This window comes from Grammomys surdaster, unplaced genomic scaffold, assembly GCF_004785775.1.
Source record: "Grammomys surdaster isolate TR1022 unplaced genomic scaffold, NIH_TR_1.0 130, whole genome shotgun sequence".
In the NCBI taxonomy this organism is placed as follows: Eukaryota; Metazoa; Chordata; class Mammalia; order Rodentia; family Muridae; genus Grammomys; species Grammomys surdaster.
Window position 1 is genome coordinate 10,039,503 of NW_021604588.1, and position 21,978 is coordinate 10,061,480.

Genomic DNA, 21,978 nt, shown 5'->3' on the forward strand with positions numbered 1-21,978 from the left:
CTTTTCTTTTCTTTTCTTTTCTTTTCTTTTCTTTTCTTTTCTTTTCTACCCCAAGAACACTGCATCCACACATTATAGACTGTAGACTGCAAACATCTCTCTATTTTGGTATCCAAGATTCTGGAGCTTATTCTAGCATCTAGTTTTTTCCCAAGTATATTGGAGTGTAAGAAATGACATCCCACACATTTAAATGAGAAATCCTTAACACTGGCTCTGTGAACTTGTGTGAAAAAAAAAATCACAACTTTATTTTTGCTAATCTCAAATGAAGATTCATTGTTATACTTCTCTATAAATACAGATAACAAAATTCTGATGGTCACTTTGTCACTATTCTCAGCTTTATTGCATTACCATTGTAAGAGTTATTTACAATTTTTGAGCCTTCTTATCATTATGTCGAAGCTATGGGAATCATCAGATATATAGTAAAATGCACACAGATAGACACATACACACATACACACACATACACACACATACACACACATACACACAGACATAAACATACATACAGACACACACACTGAGATACACATAGACACACACAGAAACATACAGACATACACAGACACACAGACAAAGATACACAGAGACACACACAGACACACATACACACAAACACACAAAAACTCCTAAAAAAGTTGTTTTTGTGTTGTAAATTATACATGAATATAATTGTCTTCTATTATAACGTTGTATTTTATATACTTAGTTTTTTGTTGAGAAAAAGAGGTTTTCCAGACTATCAAAAGGGGTCCATGGCACATCAAACATTTCCTAAATTCTCACCTGCTTTCTTTCAATGGCATGCTGCCATTTCTGCATTACTGGCAACCTCAGTCTTAAGCAATCAGTTCACCGAAGTTTGGATCATGTTCTTCTGTAGCATGACTTGGATTTTGTTAAAGAGGATGAGGTGCTTTGAATGAGATAGCTCCCATAGGTCTTGTACATTTGAATATTTGATCCCCAGTTGGTGACCCTCTTTGGGTAGGTTTAGGGGGTATGGCCTTGCTAGTGGAAGTATGGTCACAGAGGGACCAGTTTTGAGAGCTTAAAGACCTGGCCATTCTGAATTTTCTCTCTATGATTCTTCTTTGGGTTTTGGGATGTAGCTCCTCTCTCTTTCAGCTTCCAGGTTTAATCACTATGCCTGTCTGCTACCACATTTCCCGGCTGTGATGGACCCATCCCTCTGCAACGCTAAGCACCAAATGACAATACTTTCTATAAGCTGCTTTGGTCATGATGTTTTATCTCAGCAATAGAAAACTAACTACTGTACAAAGCTTGCCTTCTTTAGCTGGAGAGATCAAGACTTTTTTTCTTCTGAAGAAACTGTTGGTAAAAATTCCCTATAACTCCAGTCATTTTCTATACTCTATTCATAGTCTTTGAAAGCCTAAAATGTCATTGACATTCAGAGACAACTACAAGGAAGAAATGGCATTAGGGTAGTATCAAAACTCTGAGATCAAATGCGGGTATTTGAAGCAGGAAAAGACTTAATAGGGAAGTTACAATATAGACTCAGAAAGAGGTGAGGGCAAGCTACCAGTGGTTGTCCAGAAATCAGGGAATTTAAAGAGCTCCAGGGTAGCATCACTGATTTCCCTGGCTGCTGCTGCAGCAGACGGTGTGATTCACTGACGGACACCTGGAAGCTCCTGAACAACATGACACTACCCACTGAAAAGGCCCACCCAATTCACACTACAGCCCATTGCTGCTGCAGAAGCCACAATCCTTTTTGTTTCTCTCCTGCTTCTCTAGATCCAGCCCTTGGTTCTCATGGTTGGGGTCTAACTCTGAGCCTTGCTAGTTGGGATTCTAAGAAATATAGATTGTAAGTTGCTGGCTTCAGGGTAACAGGTATAGTAAAGTGGTTGAGTACTGTCTTAGTCAGGGTTCCCATTACTATGAGAAAACCACCAAAACCAAAAGCAAGTTGGGGAGGAAAGTTTTCCTTTTTTTTGTTTGATTTAGTTTGGTTTTCATAAACTCTCAGGTGTAAACTTCATCACGGATTGAAAGAAACCAGGGCAGGGACTAAAGGCAGGAACCTGGCTGCAGAAACAGAAGCAGAATCCAGGGGGAGATCTTTCTAGTCTGCTTTCATATATATCCCAGCTCCAACTGCATGGGGGTAGCAGTGCCACAAGGGACTGAGCCTTCCCTCAGAAATCATTAATCAATAAAATTCTCCACAGACATGCTCATAGGTCAATTGATGCTCCCTCTCCTCAAATGTCATAAACTAACCAGGACAGGAGTATAGATCAGGAGAGAAGCATTAAACCAACACATAAGACAACACACAATGATAGTAAATAGATCTTTAGGGGCAAACTTGCAATTTGCCATTAGGATATCTGAAAAAATAAACCCTTGGCTTGTATCTTTAGAAAATCCATCCATGTCTTCTTTGAAGTGTTATGTCTACACTTGCAGAGAGTTGGATTTTTAAATGGACTGTGGTCAGATTTAGACAGAGTATGGCCTCTTCATTCTGAATCCCAATAATTTCGAGGCTGATTTGGAATTCAGCCACTGGAAGTGAAGATTGAGTTTCTTCATAAGTGCCGATAAATGTGTGGGTCCTTGGAAGTAGAGCTTGTTGGACAATGGGCTGAGACATTCTAGGAGATTTTACGTGAGCTTCACAGAGAGCATGGTAATCTCCTCATCAACTGCACGCCGTCGTGTGAAAGTGCTTTAGAGAGAAGTCCTAATTAACATAGCGCATGAATGTGTGATGCAATCAACTATTCTGAAAAATCTGTTCGTCTTCTTCATATTCACCTTCATCATTTCCTCTACTCATTCCACCTCCTCATCACCAAGTTCAAATAAAGAAAAACAGGCCAAGAATGCAAATGAGTAAGATATATCAAGTTTGTTAAGGCAACGTGGAGTAGACAAGGGGTACTTTGCTGTTATCCTGTAATGACCTGTTAGCCTTCTGGGGATCATAGCACATGCCTCTGAAAAAGGTCACTTTTTATCCCATAGCAAGTGAACCAAGGAGTCTAGGAACACTGTTCACAAGGGTAAGTTCAACATCTCAGGGGACCTGAGAGTGCTGTGTGACCATTCATCAAGAGGTAGTTTGAGAAAGGAATTTTTGAGTAGTCAGCATTGATTTGACAGCTCATTAATTCCAAAGTGAAAGGGTTGTGTCCAGCTGATGGATCTAGTCAACAAGAATTTTCCAATAAGAAAGAAGCTTAATATGTAACTTCAGACTTTACAGAAGGCAAGCCTGGGTTTTTACAGTACACCAGCAATTTTTTTTCCTGTCTTGAGAATGAGGAGACTTTAGGTAGAGGTGGGGCAAGGTCAGGTGCCCAGGCTTCTTGGCACTTTAGCTATGTTGACAGGAGAAAAGACAGTGGAAAATAGTCCAGTGCAAAGGAGACCTAAAGGCTCTCTGTCTATGTTTAACCATAAGAGAAAAATCTATCAAAATCATTTTTAAAGCAACTATTGATCACTTATAGGTAAAGATTAGTGTTTGAGCTGTTTGAAATTCAAAGATAAAAAATACATGTTTTCTGACCTCAAAAATTTATAAGGTGATCAGAATGAATAACATCTAAATAACTATGATATAACTGTAATGATCACTAAAACATGGTCACAAACTATATCTCATGAGAGAAGAATTTTTCTTGGAGTGGAGAAGTTATCTTATAATGCAAGAGCTTGGGATAGAGCTTTGTTGGTTGAACACTTGTCTGTGATATACAGTCTTGGTTTAAGTTCTCAGCATTGGGGCTGGAGAGATGGCTCAGTGGTTAAGAGCACTGACTGCTCTTCCAGAGGTCCTAAGTTCAATTCTCAGCAACCACATAGTGGCCCACAACCATCCACAATGGGGTCTGAGGCCCTCTTCTGGTGTGTTTGTGGAGAGCAATGGTGAATACATAAAAAATAACAAAACAAAACAAAAGTTCTCAGCATTGTTTCATAAAAACAGTGGTAATGGGACACACCATAATCCCAGGACTTGGCAGGTAGAAATGAAAGGATCAGAAATTCAAAGTTGTCTTCTCATCTATGTGGTGAGTTTGAGGGTAGCCCAGGCTACATGAGACCATGAGTAAACAGTTTTTTTGTTTGTTTGTAAATCTTCATCATAATACTTATATTGGTTAGTTTTTTATTATCAACAAAACACAACTACAATCTACTTGGAACAAGGAACTGCAGCTGAGGAACTGACCAAGTCAGACTGTCCCATGGTCATGTCTGTAAGAGGTTATATTAACTTATCGATGTAGGATGGCTTAGTCCATTGTGGATGGCACCATCCTCAGGCAGGCAGGCCTGGGTTGTATTAGAAAGCTAACTTAGAAAGAGTCAATGAGAACCAGGGAATAGTGTTTTCCTCCTGTTTCTATTTTCATTCCTACCCACAGTTCAATGATGAACTAAGACATGGAAGTGTAAGCTGAAATAAATCCTTACCTCCTCTAAGTTGCTTTTGGTTATGGTGTTTATCACAGCAACAGAAATCCACCTAAGACAATGATATTTGAGTGACTTGTAAGACCTTGAAGGAAATGGGGGAGTTGAACAAGTAAGGGGGAGATTGGGAAAGGAAGAGGAACAGTTTGCCATTCAGAACTCAAGCTTGAATGGAGGCTGGACATTGGAGAGTGAAGACCATCATTTGAGCAAGAGTGAATGGCTGTGAGCCCATTGTCAGTAAACGTAATTCCTGTGCATATCAAATGAGGTATCTTTAATCATAAAAGGTTGCATATTGATCAGGTGGCAGAAATGTGGCCAGACACTCACAGGCATCCAGCCCTGAATGTCTTCTTGGAACTGTCAGTTATCATTAGCTAATTTACGCAATGACTTTGTAAAGATTGACTGTCATGGATAGTGAGAACTGACTGGTTTTTTTTTTTTTTTTGTCATTAGGCAAAGATGTATCCTTGATGTCAGGCATTGTGGTAGAGTCAAGCAATAGAATGATACACAGTCCCTTCTTTCAAGACTACAGGCCTTGGGAAGTACAGACACCCATCGTTTCCTCACAAAAGTGATTCCTGAGAAGAAAGGGAGTTATGACATGTTGGGGGAGGATGCAACAGAAGGAATAACCTACAGAGAGGTACAATTATTCTCCCATGTACAGGGGACAGAAAGGCACAGAATGACAAAGTAATTTGTCCCAGATTCCCTCCTCCCACTGGGTACAACTGCTTCTGTGGGTGGAAAAATGTTAGTAGGTTGGAAGGCAGGAGCCATGAGTAATCTCAATATAAAAGGAATCTTGATTTTATTGAGATTCATTTAAATACTGTGGTATAGAAACACAGAGTGTCAGCAGCCCCTGCCAGTAGAGACAGATGATGAGCCTGCCTTCCATCAGAGGCAGCAACAGAGATGCACAAGTGCATTTTCTAAGCACACTATCATTTGTAGGTTTTCAATAAATCTGCACAGAAACCAAGAGAGCACTATGCAAATTCATCTTAGTCTCTAAAGTCAGGAATTCCATAGAAAAAGCTTTTCCTTCTTTCGTCTATTCTTACTTTAGCTCTGCTGTGTTTTCCCCAGGACCATGGTTTCTGCAACTGAGCTCTGTCCAATTTGATGATGGGGTTTAGTGTTGATGGTTTTTAGTTAATGAGAGTAAGAGATGACATGGGAGAAAGGCAAGCCACAGACAGTTTCCTGTTATTTCACCCTTGAGTTCTAAAGATTCACTTTGTTCTCAGTAATGGATAACAAGTTCTCAGGGATCTTGGCCAAATGTGCACTAGGAATGGAATAATCTATAGCGAACACACATTTTCTTTACTCATGCAAGACTAACAACACCCCTCTTTGGCTGAAAGGAAGTCGTATTTCCTGTAGCCAAAGTAGAAAGTACAAGCAAAGAGAAGGATCAATTCTTCTGAGATGGAGAGAGGAGAGGGGCATTTGGTGGGTGGAGACCTTAATGAACAGCCTAACAAAGCACCTCTGTTTCCACACCAAGACGGACCACTTGAGCTCAGGTCCTTGAACCAGGTATGGATTCTCATTACCTCTCTTCTGGTAGCACATTGCCCAGCTCTGTTTTGTGCTCTGGAAAGCCTCTTTGTTTCCGCTGGGGTCCTTCAGAACCAGCTATTGTGTGTGAGACGCTGGCCTTCCTCCCTGCACTTCTTCATAGTATAGCAGTGCCTGGAGTGGATGGTTATGTGTAGCAAAAGGTTTTCTGACAGGAAACAGACTCTTGAGAAAGAAAATTATTTGTTTGGGGCTCTCCATCCAATGAGAAACATGGTTGTGACTTAAAGTAACCGTTAAAAGTTGACGTAAAAGAAACAACAGACAAGAAACTTTTTTTCTGAAGCAACAATATTTCCATGTACTGAAATATTGATCACTTTTCCTTTAAACTCAAAATTTAAAACTCATTAAGTGTCTGAAAAATCAAACACAGCTAATTAAACCCAATGGAAAGAACAAATAAAAAATAAGTGTTGGAATTCAACGATAGAATTGAACCAACGATTAAAAAAAGACCCACTTCTATTTTCCTACCTCAGTATAGTTTCTAACATTAATAAATATATATCCTTATAGCCACAGACAAGTGTGGTTCTCATTTGTCACCAAAGAAGCTTCCTTTTGCAACAGATAGAGACTATTACAGAGATCTCAAACTGGTTGACATTTGGAGAATAAGTGACCAATGGGTATTCAGCCATGGCTGTTACATCAGCAATCCTAATCTCTACACCTTAGGTTCAGGGAAAATCATGAGAGAAGAGGAAGAAAGATTACTAGTAAGAGACCAGGATCCCTGCTGCTAGATTGTGTCTCTAGACATGACAGGAAAGCTGTACCCATGAAATCTTAACAGTATGGTTGACTAAGCAAGACATGCATAAGGCAACAACAATTGACATGCCAACATGGATTAGGGATGTTTCACAAGGTCCTAAGCTTGGCTGAAAACCTGTAGGCAATAAATGGTGCTGGAAAAAGGGAGAGTTAGTGTTTTTTTGTTTTTTTGTTTTTTGTTTTTTGTTTTTTTTTGGGTAGGCTCTATGATAGCTTATCTAATTCTAAGAGGTGACCCCTAAACACATGTATACACAAGGTACACTAAATATTTTTGGTAGGCTATATATGCATCCATGCATGCACACTTGAACACGCACACGCACGCACACACACACACACACACACACACACTCAATAATAACTGAGAAGAGTTCATGAATTTGGGAAGTCGTTGGTATTACATAAGAGGAACTGGGGGTGGGGTGTTAGGGGAGGAAATGGTATACTCCAGGAATCCTGAATGGAAAAAAAAGTCAACAACAGAATCCCACTTTTCAAAATTAATAAAGGAGTATCTGCGTAATTTCAACATCCTCTACCTGAAGGGGTGTAGGAGTCATTTAGTCCATCTAAACCCAGTCCATTAAGAAATATCACAGAGACAATTGGGTATCCATATTTATTACTTCTATATTATTCACATACTCATGAAAAGGATGCTAGGTGCCCATCAATAGATAATGAAAATGTGGCACATGTCACAGTGGAGTTTTATTCAGCTGTAAAGAACAAATGAAGTTATGAAATTTGCAGAAAAATAGATGGATCTGAAAAATATAATATCAAGTGAGGAGATCCAGACTTGGAAAGACAAAACCACATGTTTTCCTTCATGTGTGTTCAAATGAGCAGATGAGAAAAGGGGGAGAATGAAGATGAGTAGTATATGAAAAAGGAGCTGAAAAAGAATTGGAAAACAGAAGCACACAAAAAGATAAAATTAAGCTCAGATGTACTATTAGTACATTATAATAAATAAGTCACTGGCTGACACTCTACTACAGGAAATAGTAAAAGTAAGTTGAAGGACTCTGTTATTTGTATACCTAAAAAGAATATGAAATTTCAAGCAAAGGAATTTTAGAACCACGAATTAGAAAAAGCCAATACTACAGTGTTCATCTCTGGCATCTCTAGATGTAAAACTATTAATAGTTACAAAGTGACCAAGTTTGTGATTATAAGAACAGTTCTTTAGGAATCTACAATAATCATATATTATAAAGACAGACTGAAAACTGGGAAATTTCTAGGAGCAGATAGTCAATATTCTTTCATAAATTGACAGATAAAGCAGAATTGTACTGATAAAAATGTAGACGGTTGGCTCAGCAGTTAAGAGCATTGCTCTCCCAAAAGTCCTGAGTTCAATTCCCAGCAACCACATGGTCAACAACCATCTCTAATGGGAACCAGTGCACTCTTCTGGTGTGTCTGAAGACACAGACAGTGTACTCACATATATAATAAATAAATACATCTTTTTAAAAATTAAAAAAAGAGATGTAGATGGTTATCTGGGTATGGTGGTGGATGGCTGTAGTATCAGATGTGCCATGGCTGAAGAGGATTGAAAGTTCTGCCCTCATTATAGAGCTAGTTTGAGGCAATTTTTGTAAACTTAATGACAACTTTGGTGGTTAATCATTCAACTTACCTAGATCTGGATTCAACTAAAAGGCAAGCAAATAGACACACTTATGAGAGATTTTTCTTGACCAGAGAATCTCATCTTAAATATGAGCAGCAACTTTTTGTAGCAGCTTAAATAAAAGGAAGTGGAAGATATGGAAGAAAAAGCTTTGTAGTTTTGCATTTGCCTCTTTTATTTTCCTCTTGCTGACAAGTTCATCTGCTCTGTTGCTCCCAACAGTAACATTGTTTCACTGATACCAGAGTACAGCTTCTTCAAACTTCTACCATGGATTGAAGACTATTGACTCTCTGGAGATCATCTAGACTTTGAAAACCAGATTCGGATTGTTGAGGAACCAGCCATATTAACTGAGAAACTGATGGGGCCTTTTTCTCTTTGAGTTGACATTTGTCTGACACCAAGCACTAAATCATGTAAGCCAATCTAATAACTCCTCTTTTCTTTTGTTTTTTCTTTTTTGTAGGTGACATCATCTTCAGTGTGGAAATTCCTTTTTTAAAAAATTACTTTTATATTTTTCCTTTTTTATTGAATGTTTTATTTATTTACATTTTAGATGTCATCCCCTTTACCCATTCCCCTCTGCAGAAACCCTCTATCTCAACTCCCATCCTCCTTTTTGCTTTTATACCATTTTAATTACATGCAAGTGTTAAGGTCAGTTTTAGGTTGAGGAACTAACAATATAATATATGCAAATAGTCAAGGAAAAAGGAAGACAATAACCACAAATAGTCAAAGAACAAGCAAGGTAATAAACAAAGGTCCATGATCACTTCTGTGATCACTGTTTCTTAGAGCTTATCAGGATGACCAAAATATCGGAGCCTACCTCCCTGTCTTAGCTCAAAGTCATGTTCATGCCTGAAGCCTACTTCTTTGTTCTAGCCTAAGATTTAGATTCCTGCCTGAAATTACTTCTCTGTTGTAGCCTAATGTCAGATTCTTGCCTGAAGCCCATTTCCTTGTCCTTAGCCAATGTCAGATTCCTAACAAGCAGCCCGAAAAGCTCTCCACAGCTCCCCCTTTTTATTTTATATACAAGACTGAGCCTATTTTAGGTTGTCCTGGCAGGAATGCCTTCCTTACCCATCATGGAATATGTATTATCAAAAGCAATGTGCTCATGTCTTAGGTTGTAAAGCTATGTACAGAATCTTATCTGTCCTTGGCTTGCCAGCTTGTTTAAATTAAGAACTCTGTCTGGAGGTTCATTTTCAGTTTCAAGTCATGTACTTTTGCTCCCAACATGTTGATGTTGTTAAAGACAAGCTTTAACACGATGGGCAGGAATAAAAGTATTCCCAGGACAAAAAGGGCTTGCATGATCAAGCTATATATGCCATTCTTGAAGCTTGACCAAAATGGAAATACTGACTTAAAGCCATGGATAATTTTGTCAGCAGTATCTGCAGCATCAAATCTCAGCAGAGCAGCATTCTTTAAATTCATAATCTCACTATGCAAAGTTAAAACATCCAGAGAGGTGTTAGAATCATGCCAAATATCCTGCAAGTGTCTTTAAACTTTTCCCTAATTACAATGACTATCATTGTAAATTTAGAAGTAACACAACTCCATTGGTATTTGGCATGACACTCAAGATGGCTCCTTACTCTTAAACTCTGAACTTCTTTCCAATAATTTGAATAGGATAAAGAGCATCAATCCAATGTTCCAAATGCCTATCTAAATCCTCTTGTATGCTCAACACATTAATAACATTTTTTTTTTTGCTAAATGATTAACAAATGTAGCTGTGTCTTGTGTCAAAGCAATTGCAGAAGCAGTAGTGCTAGCAATTAATGTAACTAAAACTGTTATACCAGCAGTAATCAAGCCCACTACCCTCTTGCTTCTGCTTAAAGCCTAGCTTTTTTTTTTTTTTTTTAGGAAAAGCAAGGTTTTGTGATACTCAGGGCAATAAAACAAAAGCTGCTTGATAGAGCCCCATAACAGACATGCCAGGTTTCAACACACTAACACAATTAGAAAGTGTATAATCAATGCAACTTACAATAAGTACTATAGAAGAAACAAAAGTAATTTTAACTTGACAATTAAAAGAGCCTTAACACATGCACTAACACTTGTTCAAAATCCAGATCCTGTCCCAACTTTATCTCTTGCTAACATAACATTATAAAGAACTGCAGCAAACTTCCAAATATGTCTCTGAAAATGTTCAGATCCAGCCTTCCAAAATGAAGACTGTTAATCCCAATATTGGATTGATTTCCAGACCAGTACATGATTGACTCCAAATAACCAGTCACATTTAAGAAAAATACAAGAGTCCTTATAACTTCTCTTTTTGATTCTCTGTCCCGCATGGTCTAAAATCTTGAGGCAAGGCAGCTTGTCCCATCTGGAATATAGGAAAGCAAAGGTAGGTCAGAAACATATGTTCAATATAGCTTCTCAGTCACCAATGTCAGGACACTCAGCAAGCTCATACACCAGCATCATTCTTTGTCCCAGTATCAGCATGTCTCACCAATCTCTCTGGCAGCCACCATGCTCTTTCAGCATTCAATTACTCTGAGTGCAGCAGATCCTCTGGGATGGGTCTGAATATGGTGTCTTCAAGGGAGCAGGCCAGCTATGAGTCTGCCACAGCAGGAAGGACCAGACAGAAATGATGGAAGGGCTCCTTTTTTCCAATATATATTTAGCCTGTATATTCTGTGCCTCTTGATAGCCTCGATTAATATTCTGCCTATCTCAAAATGAAAGGCAAAAAGATCCATGGATACTTATCAGTTCAATTCTTAGTACCATGAGTGTTTAATGGTAGTATTATTAAGCTTGATTGCATAGACATATTTAAAAGTGCTTTACTCATTAAATAGAGAATTTAGCAGTTTTACTCTTAATCTTGTAAGTACCTTTTCAGAAGAAGGAAGCAAAGGAGATGCTCTCTAGTTAACTTTTAGAAATATCCTGAAATCAATAGAAAAGAGGCATGTGCAAGACAAGAGTGAGTGGCTGAGGTATGCAGACACAAGTCAAGATTTCACAAAATGTAAAGGAACTGGTGCTGGCCAGTTATTAACTTCAAATCCATTATGATCATGGAGGAACTTTTCCAGAAATATTGACATTAAGAAATCTGTAAAGTACATCAACGGATTCAAGGAGAAAAAAAAAATCATGTAAGCCAGTCAATAGAGACAACAGGGATATTTTCCAAAAATTCAACACTATGGTTTAAAACCACAATTCAGAGACCAGACAATGCTTTCACTTTCTAAAGAGATGAGCAAATATCTGGAGTAAACATCACATTTACAACCTGAGGGCCTTTCTGAAATTAGAGATGCCCTCTGCAGATTTCCTCCATCACTGTGCCGAAGGTCTTTGACAATATGGAGAAGCAGGAAAAGGAAACAGGATGTACAAAGATCAAACATGGAAAAATGCTATTTTCTATCTACCCACAAACTATTCAAATGAATCTTTGAGAAACTTTGGAGATTTTAGCAGCAACAGTATCAAAGAATCTTTCTTCAGGGGAGGAAAACAAACAACTTTGGGTCTTAGATTGTATTGAGTCATACTTCAATGGCTGTCATACACTCCCAACTCCACACATTCCTTTACCAGACTTAGGCTTAGTTTGGGACTATATAGAGGCTGCCATTTTCTGGGATGGATTCTCTCAATTGTCAGAAGTCGCATATTGACTACTGGGTTGTATAATGTCTTCCTGGAATATTGCCTGCCTGTTTGGGACATTCAGATTTATATGATTGCAGCAGAGACTCTTAGAAGTATTTCTGAGGTGGTATCAAGTATATAGCTGGATGTCACATCAACCTATATACACTGTTGACCCTAACGGACTATATTGTTTATTAAAAATAAATCTTACCAACATTAATGGCATACCAAATATTTTTATGTTCTCTTTCATTGACAAGAGATAGCAGCATTTACACTTATAAAATAATTTTATAAAAGAATATAGAACTTAGGGTTGGAAACAACATTACATGCTCAGAGCATACTGATCTGTTATGGAAGCTTGCAAGATAGAAATGTTGAGGAAAGTGCAGCCCCAGTTGCTGTAGGGACCCCAGAATTGAAGAGGTCATACAGAGAAGCTGAGGCTTGACATTATGAGAGACCAGGAGTGGGCATTGGTGAAAGTGCAGCTGTAGTTCAGAGGAGACTCCATGACATTGGAGACGGCAGGTTTCTATGACATCTACCAAGAACAGAGGTAACTGTGAAATAGAGCCAGCTGGAACTTACCCAACAGACTGTGTGTATGGATAATCTCTTGTGCACTGTGTAAGCACATCACATTATCAAAGAGATGAACAGCCTATAGCAAGGCAGGAGGGACTAGGGTGGACTTCCTGGGAAAGTAAGGAACTGTGAGGAACAATCAGGCATGGGAGGATTCACCACCTAGATGTGGAGGAGGAAGTTGGATGTATGAAACTGAGGAGAGGTAACTAGTCATGTGGCAGAATAGAATATTATAAACAAGTTAATCAAGTTATAAGCTAGTTGGGGGAACAAGCCCAGCTTAAAGCCTAGGTATTAATTCATAAATAGATAAGCCTCTGTTTCATTATTTGGGAATTATTTGGGAATTATTATTTGGGAATTGAGACCAATATAGAAAGACCAAACTTTTACAACTATGTGTGCTGCGATTAACAAAGCTGGAGAGGAGAAGCTATCTAAGCCTTTGGAGCCCAGAAAATTGTGAATGAGACTCAGATGTTAGCCATTGGGCTATACTGCTGGATTTTGTTTTTGTTTAAATGTCGTTGTTCTTTGTATTCTGGTTCTTCTCTATTTCAGTAAAAAGGTATTCAATTTGTTTTGATTTTATAGGAGCCCACAGTTAAGATACTTCAGATATTTTTTTTTAAGAGAATTGAACTTTTAAACCTTTCGAATTCATAAAGACTGGAGACTTTAAAAGTTGTGTTTTATATTATGATGTTAATGTTATAGGGAAAGACAAGAAAGCAAAGGCTATGACTTAAAATGATGTGTTTTTGTGTCAAGTTGGGAAGGGGTAGTCTTATAGTGGCTATTCTTGGTAGTCAACTTGATATAGTTACCTAGGAAGGAGGACCCTCTGCTGAGAAACTGCTTCCATCAGATTGGCCTATGGACATGTCTGTGGGACATTGTCTTGATGGAGGAGGGTCTTGACTATTGTGGATAGTGCTATTCTTTGACCAGTGTGGTTCTGGTTGTCTAAGGAAGCAACCCAGTAATTAGCAATCCTTGTGGTCTGTTTTGGTTCCTGCTCCCATGTTCCCAACTTGAGTTACTGCCTTGGCATCCCTTAATGATAGACCAATTGAGAGGTGTAAGCCAAATAGCTCCTCTTCTCTCCACTCGCCCAGTTCCTTTAAGTCAGAATGTTTCAGCCCAGCAACAGAAAAACAAATGATGATAATACACTTTACAAACAAATTTCAAATATGTCATTAGTTGCTCTTAACATGCCCACATCTAAAATATGATGTTCTACCAATATCATAAGAAAAGAAATGACTTTCAGAAGAGTTAAGCAACTGTTCAAACTCACATAGCTCATTTAGTGGCAAGCCAGTAGTTACTCTTCCAGTCATGTACTAGGACTCAGTGACTACTTCAGGAGTGTCAGTAAATAGGATACTGAAGCCATCTGCCCCAGGTAAATGCTTTTCTGGTATTCTAAGTGCAGCTACTTTGAAGGGCATTCAACCCATTCATAGTTCTCCAAAGATTTCGCCTTCTGCAGAGGACTCTGATGGAGTCTTTTAAGTCTCACCTTCACCTTCAAGTTTGGATTCTGACACTTTTTATATCCATCGAATGTAATGAATAACTATCTAAAAACATGAACTGTTAGAGGAATACTATTAACAATAAAAACATCTTTGAAAATGTAGATGCTGTCTAAAAGTAAGCACAGCCTTGTTATATTTCATATCAACAACAGTGTAGTAAACAATAGCTTAAGGCCTCAGTTTCAGTGGACACTTGACATCTATCCATGGGCCTCTTGGGTAAAGGAACTACCTGGCATTGCATGCATTTGTTTTCCTAACTAGAGAGGCTACTAACACATATAACTCTAAAGATCAACATCTCTGTCTCTCAGCTCCACCTCCAGGGTTGACTGCCTATTAGCTCTGAGGTTTTCATGAAATAATTTATGAATTCCTGGACCCACTTCATGATCACCCAGAGCTTTATACTTTATGAAACACCATCTACTTTGGGCCTACAAAGAATCCTCACAAAATGCTGATCACAGCCTCATTCCATAGTGGTCAGGCACATTATGGAGTCAAGTCTTGGTCTTACAGGAATCAGTTCAATGAAAAAGATAAAAGTTATGCATGAGCTTGTGAGCGCTCGAGCACATGTGTATATGACACACACATACACACAGAGACATACACATTCACATGTATACACACACATTTCTGTCTATGATAGAAAAAAAGCAGCTAATGTATATTTTATATGGGAGAGTATCAGAAAACCTGCTGAACACTATTAAATCAGGAGAAGCACTACATACTCAAAGGCAGACCATCTGAAAGGACTTTAACTTGTATCCTTTGGTTCTAAGTTCAAGTTTCTTCCCTCACCCTTCACTGTATGTTTTACGGTTTACCCATTCAAAGCAGGCACAGATTGTGTAATGTTTAACTACAGTCAAATGACTTTCCCCTGCTCCAAAGGCATTTAGTAGGGGTGACAGAGACACGTGATTGCCTGAACAGCTCTAAAGTTCATGGACCCAGCAGCTCCTAAAACAATAACCTTATGTTCTCAGGATAAACAGCTATGAAGAGGAAGATTGCTTTCCCTACACGTCTGAAAGTTCCTAGCTTTTCTGGACCCCACTGTGGCAAAGTCACAAATATTGCCTGATCCTCCTCCTAGGCCTGTTCTTTGATTATCCATCAACATTGTTTCACAACGATACTAATCAGGTCACAAGGGATTCTGCTCTGAGCATGTTACAAAGATGTGATGTATCAGTTGTAATTGTTCCAGGTGGCTCAATGTGGGTCAATGTTAGTCCGTGTAGGCACAGAGTTTACAAAACCTGCAGTCCTCTAACTCAGAAAGATGACCTCTAAACCATAACTGAAGTATTCCGCTGCCCAAGAGCGGAGACAGCCTGTTTGTTAGTGGAGATTTAGGAACTGGCTACTTCATTCAAAATGGTGCAACAGTGATTCCGACTCACCTGCTCCCTGATTGATTGCTCCACTGCTAGTGATAGGCTGTTTGGGACGAAGCAGTGGTCATTTTGTTTTTATAAAGTAAAAACCAACGCATAGCACCTCTGCATGAGGTGTTTGCCCCTGTTGATTCTGTGTCTTCTCAACCCTGTAGCGGAGAGGAAGCAGCCTAACAGGGTTGGTGACTTAGGTAGAGCCATCTTTGGCTTTCCTTTTCTTCTGGATACCACAGTGGCAGGTAGGGGGCACATTGCAGGAGGTAGCACTGGCTGCCAGAGAAAGGGTAGCTTCAGGAAGTCAGCGCGGGTCTAGGAACCAGGACAAAGCTTGCCCTTGAACATGTCCTGTTTGCGTCATCTGAGAAACACAATTATTCAGAGGATAAGAGCTGCAAGACCTTTCAAAGTGGCCACTCAATCGACAACTCCAAGACCAAGAGGGTAAGGGAAAAACTGAGCGCCAGTAGGCAGTTTTCACTAGGCGTACCCATAACAAGCCTGTTTATTCCTGGGCCTTCACATTGCCATGGTAACCAGCATGGGCAGACGCTGTGTGTATTGTGTTTACCACCCTTTACAGGGCTCAGCACAGTGCCTACACATAACAGAAAATCAATGAACACTGTCGAATAACCTTTGTAGCTATCTATTTGTGGTGAAATCTCATTAAACAATTTCTTTCTCTATAGCCGAAAGGGGAAAAAAAAGTCGTTCAGCCTTAACATTTGGGTAAACAAGTAAATGATGTGCGTACAGCCAAAAGAACGAATCAAAAGCCTAAGAACTTTTGAGAGCTGTGCATATGCTTATTTCTCTCTGTTATCCTATCATTTAACTTTCTGTTATTTCTACATTTCTTTTGCTTGTCTGGTTTTTCTCCTTTTATGTGAAACAAGTTCTCATGTCATTGAAACTACCCCGTAGGACTTGCTATGTAGCCTAGGCTGACCCCAATTCAGAACTTCCCCATTTTAATGTCTCTAGTGCTGGAAGGCATGCATCTCTGTGCTCAGCTTTCTTTAACTTTCTATAATAAAATGTGTGCTGACTTTTATAGTGAAAAAACCCATAGCAAATGTTCCAAAAATGTAAAATCTTCTTTTAAAAAATCATCTGTCTTCAGAAGCAGTACTAACTCCCTGTAATGTCTGGTTGAAAGGTGGTTAGGGGTAGAGTTATATGTATGTGTATGTGTCTAAAAGAGAGGTTACATCATTCTGTAACAGGCAGAGGGTGTATTTAATACATTTTTCCAGTATAAAATCATGATGCCGTTCTAACATGAATAGATACAGGAGTGATTTTTCCATCTGATTAATTCTATAGCCCTATCTCTATCTGGGCTCATCTCCTTACATCTCCTGGGCCTTAGCCTTATTTTCTGTTACTATAACTGAGTATTCCTGGTTGAGTGATTTATAAAGCACAGAGGTTTATTTGACTCTGGTTCCGAGATCTAGGAGTCCAGGGTGATGGCCTTCGCATTTGGGCATCACCACATGGTGGAGGGCAGTGGGTGTAAGATAGAGCCAGTGTCCTCGCTGGTCTCTTTCTCCTCCTGGGAAAAGAGGAAGACAGGGATGTCAGTCTATGACCTCATCTAATTTTAACTACCTCCCAAAGGCTTTATCTTCAAATATTATTAATATAAATGTGGGAATTGAGTTTTCAACATATGAACATTGGGAGAGCATTCAAAGAACAGCGCCCTGAATCTTCCATGTCACTCCCCCATGAGGGGGATTTTTGTCCACTGCTGCGTACTTTGCCATTGTACAGCTGTCTCTCATTTGCTCTTTTGCTCCCTGAGGACCTACAGTAAACTCAAGTGCCAGCACCGACCACTCCCTGGCACCTTAAAAGGCTTCAAAAGGTATTTGATGATGAGTCAAAGAAGAAAACTGGCCACTTCTGGTCAGTTCTAGTAACATGCTTATGGCCACTGCTGCCACAGTGGCAGAAGAGAGGAACATGGAAATATTTACTTAAAATAGTAATGGAAGCCAGAGAAACAGTGAGAATTTGTGGTTGCCAACTTCTAGAGATGTAAACTACTTTGCCATTTCCATGGTGACTTCCAGAGCTTTCGTTTGTTATTTTTTGTTGTTTGTTTGTTTTTTGCTTTTGGTCTGGAAATGTCATCTGAGGTGATGCTGTTTGTATCTTATCTGCCACATTCTTTTTTCTTCAACACCAAGAACATAAAAGCCAGTGTCTGTGCTGCTATTTGAGTCTTTATGGTCTGCAAAACACAAAGCGACACAACTTTCCCCTTAAATTTATAAAATAATAAAGAAAAAAAACTCTGAGATGTTCCTTAATGTGTGAGCATTCACTAGAAAGTCCTCGAGATAGCTAAGACAATGATGGTGGCATATTCGTGACATCTACAAACATTTGTAAAGCATCTGCCATGTGCCAAATATTGTGAAGATGGGGTCTTGGAGCCACCATCGGCATGGAGACAATGAATCTTCTCCACTACAGTACTGCAGGAGTGAAGCTGCTGCTTGTCTTTCCTCATCATTCATGGGATACCATAGTGGCTCCAGCCCAGCAAGGCAGGGTGTTGACCTCCTTCCTGAATCTGTGGAGCAGAGGTATCTCTTCTCTCTGCTGGATGTACTCATCACGCTTCACAGAGAATGGGTGTGACCAGAGTCAGGGGAAGGCACAAAGGTAAGCAGAGAGAGGAAAGAGGGTTCTATTTGTTAGAGGGAGCGAGCAGGAAGTGAGACAATAGAGGCAGAGCATGGAACCTGCAGGGAGAAGAGATCAAAGCAAGGACTATGTCAAAGGGAAGAAATAGAAGAAAGTAGGAGGGGAAATGTACAGATGAGAATGGGGAAGGAGCAGAGAGTGGGAAACTCAGGACTAGAGTAAGTGTAATAGGAGGAGAATCCTTGTTTCTGGGCAGTTCATTGGTAGGGGGAAATCTAGTATCTTCCAGGATTTAGACCCTATGCCTGCTCTTCTAAGGAAACCTTCCCTCTGGATTTAGAACTGTCCATGGGTGTGTTTGTAAAAGTGGTTTCAAGGGTGGTTTGGATGAGAAGGGAAGACCAACTTTTAATGTGTGCCATCCTATCTCATGGGCTGAGTGAAGTCTTAGACTGCACCAAAGGGCAGCAGAGGGCTAAGGAAGCCTCTGAGCTTGAGCATCACTGTGTATCTCTTACCCCAACCCTGAGTACAACATGACCAGCCAACTCACTCTTGCTTCTATGCCTTCGCTGCCATGACTGACTGCACCACCTCAAACTGTGAGCCAAGATAAACACTCTCTTCCTGAGCTTGCCTATGCCAGTTTTGCCTCACAAGCAGTTACTAGCACAGTCCCCACACTGGGGGGGGGTGTCTGTCTCCTCTTCACTGTTACTGTTATTTGCCACTTTTCTTGGTGTTCAATCTCTCCAGGGCAGATCATGGTTTAGAATAAAGATTTTTCAGCTTTTCCTTATCTTAGCCTTTTCCAATCACTAAGCTCAGAGAAATAAGAGGGAAAAATTTCACCTCACATGATGGCATATGCCCTTAATCCCAGAATTTGAGAAGAGGCAGAAATGGGGAGAAACTCTCCATGAGTTTGAGGCCAGCCTGGTCTACAGAGTGGGTTCCAGGATAGCCCATGGCTCCATCCTTCCTCCCTCCCTCCATTCTTCACTCTCTCCCTCACTCCCTCTCCCCCCCTCTCTCAAACACACAAACACACACATAAATCATTTGGTTAATTCACACTCCAAATGCAACCTATCAAACTTAAATGTAAAGAAAATTCTTTTCTTAGAATTCCAAGGCCACTCTGGGTTGGGGGCATCATCTGCTTTGTTTTCTGACTTTCTTTCTTTCTGTTTATCCTTCAGCTCAGCCTGTATGAGGGAGTCTTGCTTATTGCATGAGCACACCCAGCATTCTTCTCTGGCATTTGAACTTAATGTTCTTTCACTGTAGGATGTCCAGCAGATATTTTTATAATTCTACCCCTTAATTTGCTCAGATCTCTGTTCAAGCGTCTTTCTGTTCAAAGAGACAAGTCAAACAAATATTCTCAAGTCTTCTAGTCTTTATGTCCTTATTCTGATTGGTTTTGCATATTATCAACTTCTAGCTAATCAATTCCTGTCTAATTCCATGTATCTACCACCCATCTATCTACTCCTGCTACTGGCTAGAGTGGTTGGCTAGTGAGTCCCAGGAACCTCCTGTCTCTGTCTACCAACATTGAGTTTACAGGCACATGCTGGCATTCTGTCTTTCTATAGGGGGGTAGAAACTATGTAGGGCATCTGAACTTGAGTCTTCATGCTGCGCAGCAAACATTCTCCAGTCCTTGCCCATGGCCACTTTCAAAGAGTTAACATTCAGTTATCTGTCATATCTGCCATCAGTGAAGCATTAGGGCTCTATGTATCATAGCTAAGGGAATCCCCCAACCAATGGATCTGATCTCCAATGACCCCCGTTCCCAGCTCTGCACACAGAAAGTCAGTTAGGTAACTACCCGACTTTCTCTCATGCTTTGCAGAACTTGGATTTTGTCTGTAGCTGTTATTTATAGAGCTGTTCCTGTGTGTGTGTGTGTGTGTGTGTGTGTGTGTGCAGATGGACACACTCATAAGCAAGGCTGAGAGTTTACAAGGCTGTTTTTGGTATCTCTGTGATCCTCAGCTGTTGTCAGAATCTTTGATTTATAGGGCAGTGCTGAGGCTAATGCTGCTGGATTAGTTTCTGTAGTTTATGAGCCCGGGTTGTGATTTTGCTTCATTTATCCTATGTTTTTAAAGAGATAAAATTATTTATTCACAGTAGTAATATAGGCACAGGCAGCAAACATTATCCCCAAAGGTCTTATATAATTGAATCTTTATAGATCAATTTGTAGTTTTTCATTCAATTACATTATGATTTTAGAGATAATAGTATTTATTATTGTTTAACAGCCAACAATTGGAAGTGGTTAGTACATCTATTGTCATTCTCCAAATGTTCATTATGCACCTATTATGTCCAAAGCATGGTGTTAGGCTTGTACTACAACAGGAAACAAGTGCACTCTAATTTCACTGGAGCATAATGCAGGCCTTCCGTATAAACAGGAAGTCAAGTATTAGCATAGGGAAAGTGCTATGTTGATTTCAGAAAACAGACTGACTGGCGCTGAGATCAGCTTGTGGAGCATCGCACATGAGTCTGTATTCATGCCAAGTCATAAGTAAATTCTAGTTTGATCAATTGCAGGGAAGACAGTGAGATTGGGATGACCAATGATTTTATGAAATAAATGTTATTTCATATAGATCTTGAAAACAGGTGGGTAATGCATACATTCCGGAGAATAGTGTTAGTAAAATACAGAAAATAGAGTTAGAAAAGTACAACAGGAAGGAGACAGGCAGGCATGGAGATACATGTCAGTGATCCAACAGTCACAGGGTGGAGGCCAGAGGTTCGGGGGTTCCAGGCCAGCCTGGGATAGACAGTAAGACCCTGTCTCAGAGACACACAGGGACAGACAGACACACACACATACATACACACATATACACAGAGGGGGTGAGGGGAAGAAAGAAGGAGAGAGAGGGAGGGAAAAGGAGAGAGAGGGAAGGAGAAAGAAAGGGAGAGAGGGGAAGGGAGAAGGAGAGGGAGAGAAAATTTTCTCCTCCTCCTTTTCTTTTCCCCTCTTCTTCTTCCTCCACTTCCTCCTCCACCTCCTTCTTCTTCCCAACTTTTAACGAACCAGTTTTTCCCTTTGCTTCACTACCAAACAGCATTTGGAACTATATTTGGTGATTATGACTAGTAGCAAAATATAGAACACATCGGTACACTGTCATGGCCTCCTTTATAATTACAGACCTTTACAATTACAAAGGGCTTTGGAAATCACCCCTACATTGTGAAGACTTTGCCCCAGGCCCACAGACTTTTCAATGGACACTTATTTCCTACACTGTCTCTACCTGTCTGTACATATTACATTAGAAAACTAATGTACCCTTGAGTATTTATGAATGTATCAAGGCAACTACTCCAATACAATGAAGCAGACACCCTTCCATCATGGAGGGCTCAGTAGTTTAAGTTAGGAACATCTATCCAGGAGTAAGGGCTTGCATGACCCTCTGTCTTGAAAGCTCCCATCCTCCATTGGCGGTTTTACTTCCAGGAGCCAATAAGTGCCAAGTGAACATACTGGAGCAAGGCTTTAGAGAAAAGCCCCAGAGGCTCATGGATTTTCTGTCTG